Here is an 8,071-nt window from a genome sequence, read left to right on the forward strand (position 1 = left end):
GTTCTGTTCATTTTGGGGTTACTACAGTTCGGACTCTTGAAATGTCACGGTTCCTAATCTGAACCAAAGAGTCCAAATCCGGCAAATCATTTTGAGAAACTGATTTTTGAAAAAGTAGTGCCAAACATGGACTGCTTTGCCAGATATAGAGTCGCCACCTAAATATTTTATTTTGGGAAATTTAGGAAACCCTGACTCGGTGCCAAAAGGCCACGTGTCCGTCATCACCAAAGTTGCCTCGGCTCGGGAACTTGGGTACGATTGGGGAAGGTCACTTCGTGAGCACCCCCGCTCGCCCGGTCATAGACCGGCCTCTACTAACCATGATATCAATTTTTGAAAAACATTGTGAGTTCTTATTCCGGTTATTAGCCTAGGTTACTATGTGATGCTCACAGCATATAAGTATAGACCGGGTCGCCCAAATTGGAACAAAACATTTCATGCTTGTTTTTGAAAATGGTTTGCTACCCGCAGGTAGGCTTGAAACATTTGATGATTCATTCCAATTCAGATAATCCAACCTTCACCCACAGGCATTCAGGCAGTTATATCATATAAGCAATTAGCCTCATGGTAAGCATGCTATTCATGGCAGTCACTCACACGCATGCAAGGATGCTAAAGCATAGAACTTACCGAGTACTCCAAGCCAAAACAAAAACTGTATTAGAAATCATGCATGACCCTAAGTATACAGAAATGCCTAATGCAACACATGCAAAATGCAACTATAGCAGGCTCGGCTATTCTAAACATGGCATATGGAATGCTACAGCTAACATGTATTCAATTTGGGATTGAAAGTACAATGCAGTTAGTATGATGCGCCGAGCCCGGTGCATGCAAAACAGATGAATGAATGCAAACATGCTATCATACTGTATGCTAATTGAAATATGCCCTAATCTAACCATCATAAGCGGATAAATAAAAGGGAAGAAAGACGTGGGGTTGGAAGACATACATCACACTCACGCACACTTATTACAGTTGTGCCCTCGCGCAGAGGATCCGAATAAATATACAGTCCCAATATTACAGTCCCGAATAAAAAAATGTTACAGTCCAAAATATTACAGAATCCTAATTAATTAACAAATTAACTAAGAAAGCAAATAAACTGGCATGCAAGCCAGGGACTGCCTTGCTTCTGATGGATGATGCATGTCCGGATTGTCTTGCGCGGAAATCCACCGGAATGCCCCAATTAGCCTCTGTTTACACCTGTTCATGAAATGCGTGCCAAGTCCCAAAAGTTGCTGACTCTGCGTTTTGCTGCAACAGAGAGCAGGAAAGGGGCATAGCAATGTATTTGCACAGATATATGCATGTCTCGATCCTCGTGCCACCAATCACGCATACCGAGGCATGATGGCCGAGGAATCGAAATGCACAACTCAATATAGGATGAATGCACATGAAACTACAGCTAAAACCTAACTCCATCATGGATAATCCAGAGTGTCGGCGACTGGGGAATTGAGATACATTCCGTCACTCGGAGTACGAAATGTACCTCGTTTCCCGTGCCCGGGCTAACTCCTATTCCGGACATGATGCAATATGCATGATATGGATGAAATGCGACTAAGATACAATCCTAACATACACGATGCTATGGGAAATGAGATGCCTCGAAATACGTGCACGCGGGCACGCAAATAGAGAAAATGACACGTCTCGAAATGCGTGCACGCGGGGACGCAAACCGAGGCGATGATATGTGTCTCGAAACACGTGTACGCGGGCACGCAAACCGAGGCGATGATATGTGTCTCGAAATACGTGCATGCGGGCACGCAAACCGAGGCGATGATATGTGTCTCGAAATACGTGCACGCGGGCACGCAAATCGAGGCGATGATATGTGTCTCGAAACACGTGCACGCGGGCACGCAAACCGAGGCGATGATATGATGTGATGAAATGATACAAAAACATGATATGGACTTATACCAACATGAGTGAGCCTCAGCCACACTCACACGGGATGCCGTCGGATGAAAATGAAGTGCCTCGAAATGCGTGCGCACGGGCACGTAAACCGAGGCGGGGACAAAATGCGATGGAATGACATGGGAATGACAAAATGGGCTTATACCAACATGAGTGTGCCTCAGCCACACTCACACGGGATGCCGTCGGGTGAAAATGAAGTGCCTCGAAATGCGTGCGCACGGGCACGCAAACCGAGGCGGGGACGAAATGCGATGGAATGACATGGGAATGACAAAATGGGCTTATACCAACATGAGTGAGCCTCAGCCACACTCACATGGGATGCCGTCGGGTGAAAATGAAGTGCCTCGAAATGCGTGCGCACGGGCACGCAAACCGAGGCGGGGACGAAATGCGATGGAATGTTGCAAAAATGATATGCAAGCATACTAATGGAATTTCAGCATTAAAATATGGGGGGAAACAGTCCCGAAATGAAGCGAAATGACATGAAATGCAAGGAAATGTCCCGAAATGCAACACTAGGCACCCGAAATGGCCTATAGCTATGCTAAACATGCACAATATGGGCATGCAATGCAAAGACAGAAGCTAGGCAGTCCCAAAAGATGCACTTTCACAGTTATAAACATGGCCAAACAATAAGCATAGGTATGGTAAAAATGGCATGCAAAAATAGGGGCCAAAAGAGGGGTAATGAAGCAAGTGGCATAAGCAAAACCCAAACTGAAAAATTTCCTTCTACAACATTGAAGAGGGACTAAAAATATGAATATTTACAGTGTATGACAGACCTCAAATCAGTATACAAATATGATAGAAATGTGATGCGAAATAAGGCTCAAAAGTGGCTATAACATGAGGTATGCAAAATAATCACCAAACAGCCAAAGCCCTTAACGAAACATGTAGAATGGACCAAAATAAGCACTTTTCTAGAACTGTAAAATGGCCAAAGACAAAAGCATGGTAGGCTAACTAAACATGCAAGAATGGGGAATAAAAGAGGGATATAACATGAAGTGACCTATGGAGGCCCCAAACCATGAAAGGACCTAAATGAAACATGAAGTATGGACCAAAATAAGAACTTTTTCAGAACTGTAAAATGGCCAAAAACAAAAGTATGATAGGTTGCCATTGCATGCAAGAATGGGGAAGAAAAGAGGAGTATAAAGGTAGGTACAACATGGAAGTCCCAAATGGTGTTGAGCCCTTCTTCAATGTTGAATAGGGGCCCAAAATAAGCCTCATATCAGTTTACAACATGCTCGAAAATAAATTGCTCATGGGTCAAAAATAGCATGCAAAACTATGACATACAAGAGGGTCAATGAAGCAAGTGTGTCATGGAGGGCTCAAACAGGGTTGAGCCCTTAATCAAAAGTGAAGATGAGCTCAAAAGAGGGCCCTTTTCAGTTAGGGCCGGAGCTTGAAACAAAAAGGAAGTGGGGCTTAGAAATAGATCAAGAAAAAGGGTCAAAAGGGTAAAAGTGTTACTTACCCTTGAAGACTCAAACTTTTGTTGCTTCTTGGATGAGTTTGCAGCTTCTTTAGCCTTTAAGAATCCTTCCTTGTTGCTGGAAATGAGTTGGTGATGGTAGAGCTTGGTGGTATAGAAGGAATGATGGTTAGGGACTTAGGGTTTTTTGAAGAATTGAGAGCGATGGAGATGGAGTTGAGCATGGAGACTTGAAGAGCAATTTTTCTAACCCTTGTAAGTGAAGCCACCAGCTGGTTAAAAGGGTTCAAAATGGGGTGTAAAGGTGGGGGAAAAGGAGAGCAAAATTCCCCCACAAAATATCCCCCGGATAAATATCTTGTCTGGGGGATATTGCCCCACAGCTGTAAAGTGCACAGTGCGAGGAACACGGCCGGCCTCTCACTTTTGTTGGAGGTGGCCGGCCGGCCACACCCCCTAGCCGGCCGGCTAGGGGTCAAAAGGTTCAATGAGATTTTCTGGCCGGCCAGCTACTGGGGAGGTACTCCTATGTGTGTACAACACAACCATGTGGTTAAAATTCCAAGAAAGTGGGTCTAAGGGGTTCAACATTGGCTCGGAAAGAGGGGGTCAAAAGGGTCAATTAACCTTAATGGCCGGCCACCAACTTTTAGGGGCCTCCCATGTGTGTACATCACAGATATGTGGTTCAAAGTTCGAGAAAAAGGGTCTAAGGGGTTCAACATTAGCCCGGAAGAAAGGGGTCAAAAGGGTCAGGTAACCTTAATGGCCGGCCACCAACTTTTAGGGGCCTCCCATGTGCGTAGATCACAGATATGTGGTTGAAATTTGGCAACACTAACCCTAGGGTGTTCAACATTAGCCCGGAAGTTGGAAAAACGGGCGCCGGGAGGCTCCGGAGGAGAGATAACTGGCTGCTGCAACAATTGCTGGCCTCCCACCCTTCAGTGACCTTTCCAGTGATAAAATAGAGGTACCTGCCAAAAATGAACGGAAACCGTTGCAAAACGAATGTTCGGGAGCCAAAACACGCAGTTCGGGGTCCCGAAAATGGGCTGTTAAGCACCGAAAATGGCGTTCGACCACAAAGTGGGTTTCTCAGCCCCCAGTGTCCCTCAACAGGGAGCAAATAGGAAGTATGCCAAAAATCAGAGCGATAGGAGATGGTTAAGCGGTCCCGAACCGAGGCACACGGCCAACGGTCCCGAAAACCGGGAACCGGACTCCGAAATGGGCAAAATGGCCTACGGCCACCAAATGTAGCCTACGGACATTGAGAGACGGTCTATGGGACCTCTCCCTTTCCTCAAGAAAAGAAACAGAGAAAACCGAGTCTGGTTCGCAAACCGAGACAAGGCACGGAAGAGGGTTCGGAAGTCCGGAGGTAGGGCTTACGGCCGTGACTCTGAAACTTCTGAACGAGCACGATATGCAACATCACCAAGCGCTCAATCGGTGACGTCTGAGTCTTAAGGTCGGTCAAAAATGGGGTGTCTACAGTTGCCCCTCTTTGACAGAACTCGGAAGTCACAAGTGACGGGAGTGAATGTCAAAGCCCAGAGACGACCCATTTTTGACAAGGCCGAAGACTTAGACAAACATACAGGATAAACAGAGATGTGCCCATAGGCATGCCCGCAGGCAGGGGGCGAAATGCAAATGATATGCAAGAAGCCGAAGGTAACCCAATGATCGTGCAAATGCAGCAAGCTGTAATGAAGCAAGTATTCGCAAATAGATGCAACAGTTTTAAGCAAGAATGCAAAGCAACAACTACATTTCATGCAGTTAAGAATGCGGAGGATCATCCAATCCCCGCCACGTCTCACACGGAGAAGATACAATACCTGCGCGATTCGTCTGGTCGCACCAGCCTCAATTGAACCGTACATACAATATCGTGCCTGCAAAAGAGAGAAATGCAACAAGCACAATATGCTAACAACATATATTTAATGTGATTCCGAAAGTTCGACACACGCAGTGTCGGTGAGTGAATGCATCGCAATGCAAGAATGGAACATGCGTGACAACGCATGTTCAAATCACAGAGGTATGCCAACATCAAGAAATGTACATGACAATGTGAGTATGCTCATGAGAATGCAAGTTATGCGCACGATAGTACAAAACTAGCATAAATCAGGGTGCTCATTCGTCATGAAACAACGAGTACGGAAACACGTGTTTCGGCGAAGGTAACTCAATCGCGGCCTCCGATTCACTTCCCTGAAAGGTTACAACTCATTCAAAAGGATACACTTTGATTTTGATGAATGATGATGAGACATATGTCAGAACTTGAAGCTAAAGTCCCGACGGAGCTATTTCGCGACCGGAAGTGTACTTTTCTTGAACTTTTTCAGGTCCCGGGAACTCCGATCTTCCTCAAAATTTGCAGAGAGCTAGGTGAGCATGTGAGGAACATGGCCGGCCATTTATCTTCCCAAGGGGAGGTGGCCAACCGATTTCCAATAAAGTAGATAGCTGGCTGGCCATTTTTGCAAAAAGCAGATAGCTGGCCGGCTAGGAATAGGGGCCGGCCGGCCATGTGCTTTTTCCGGGGCTATTTTGGTCTTTTTCCCTCCTTTTTGCATGCCTCTTCAACCAAGGCTTGAGGCTTATAAAAGGAAGCCGAGCCCTCCCCTTTTTCTTGCCTTCTACAACACTTTTCTCTCCAGATTTGAGTTTCACGCGCGTTCTCCAACGCCCCGCGCAAATTGTTTCCGCAAAAACACTCAGTTTCAAGCACTTTGAAGCGATTAAATTCCGGCTTCGGAGCTTCTTTTTGCATTTTTGCCACTCGAGGTAAGTTTGTCTCAATATTTGGAATATTTTCTCGGGAGTTGACTTTTGTTGACTTTTTCCAATTTTGGCTCATTTTACTCATTTTTGCTCCCTTTTGCAGATTCTTTGGAAATGGCAGGCAATTCTCCTCACGGCGGAGGTTTTCCAGGTGTCGGCGATGATTTCGATCCCATGACTCTACCTCCGAGGACCCGGCCTTTCATTCCCGGGAGGTACCGTCCACCAGCACACGTTCTTCCGCGCGCTGTCTTCCGTCATTTTACCAGTTTTGACGAGGGAGCACCCGGGGATCTACTTCTCAGAGAGCCGGAGCAGCATCTCTCTCATGAGGCCCGAGAGATATTTACCTCATCTTCTGTATTTTACATAGATTTTGCACCTTTGCCATGCTTGAACACACAGTTTAGCTTATGACATAGTACTTTGCTTGCATCTTGAACATGTAGTTTCAACACTTGAATTTCTGAACACTCGGCTCATTAATTAATTGCGAACACACATAGCCCACATTAGAACACACGGCTCAAACACAGATTTGTCGAACACACAGCCCGGATTTGAAAGTGAACACACAGCCCACACTTTAAATTTTCTGAACACGCAGCCCAGGTAGATAGTGAACACGCAGCCCACACTGATTGAAGGTTGAACACGCAGCCCAAACTTCAAATTTTCTGAACACGCAGCCCAGATTAAATAGTGAACACGCAGCCCAAACTTGAAATTTTCTGAACACGCAGCCCAGATAGATAGTAAACACGCAGCCCACACTGATAGAAAGTTGAACACGCAGCCCAAACTTCAAATTTTCTGAACACGCAGCCCAGATAGATAGTGAACACGCAGCCCACACTGATAGAATGTTGAACACGCAGCCCAAACTTCAAATTTTCTGAACACGCAGCCCAGATAGATAGTGAACACGCAGCCCACAAGTTAACTGAAAGTTGAACACGCAGCCCAAACTTCGAATTTTCTGAACACGCAGCCCAGATAGATAGTGAACACGCAGCCCACAATTTAACTGAAAGTTGAACACGCAGCCCAAACTTCAAATTTTCTGAACACGCAGCCTAGATAGATAGTGAACACGCAGCCCACAATTTAACTGAAAGTTGAACACGCAGCCCAAACTTCAAATTTTATGAACACGCAGCCCAGATAGATAGTGAACACGCAGCCCACAATTTAACTGAAAGTTGAACACGCAGCCCAAACTTCAAATTTTCTGAACACGCAGCCCAGATAGATAGTGAACACGCAGCCCACAAGTTAACTGAAAGTTGAACACGCAGCCCAAACTTCAAATTTTCTGAACACGCAGCCCAGATAGATAGTGAACACGCAGCCCACACTGATAGAAAGTTGAACACGCAGCCCAAACTTCAAATTTTCTGAACACGCAGCCCACACTGATAGAAAGTTGAACACGCAGCCCAAACTTCAAATTTTCTGAACACGCAGCCCAGATAGATAGTGAACACGCAGCCCACACTGATAGAAAGTTGAACACGTAGCCCAAACTTCAAATTTTCTGAACGCGCAGCCCAGATAGAATAGTGAACACGCAGCCCACAAGTTAACTGAATTTGCATGTAGCTTATTCCACTTCATCGGCATACAGCCCATTTCATCTCATTGGCACACAGCCCATTCCATCTCGCTGGCACACAGCCCATTTCATTTCATTGGCACACAGCCCATTTCATTTCATTGGCACACAGCCCATTTCATCTCATTGGCACACAGCCCATTTCATTTCATTGACACACAGCCCATTTCATCTCATTGGCACACGGCCCATTTCATTTCATTATTGATACATGTATTCATTTTGAA

Source organism: Camellia sinensis, chromosome 3 (assembly GCF_055761805.1).
Source record: "Camellia sinensis isolate YWXY chromosome 3, ASM5576180v1, whole genome shotgun sequence".
Classification (NCBI taxonomy): Eukaryota; Viridiplantae; Streptophyta; class Magnoliopsida; order Ericales; family Theaceae; genus Camellia; species Camellia sinensis.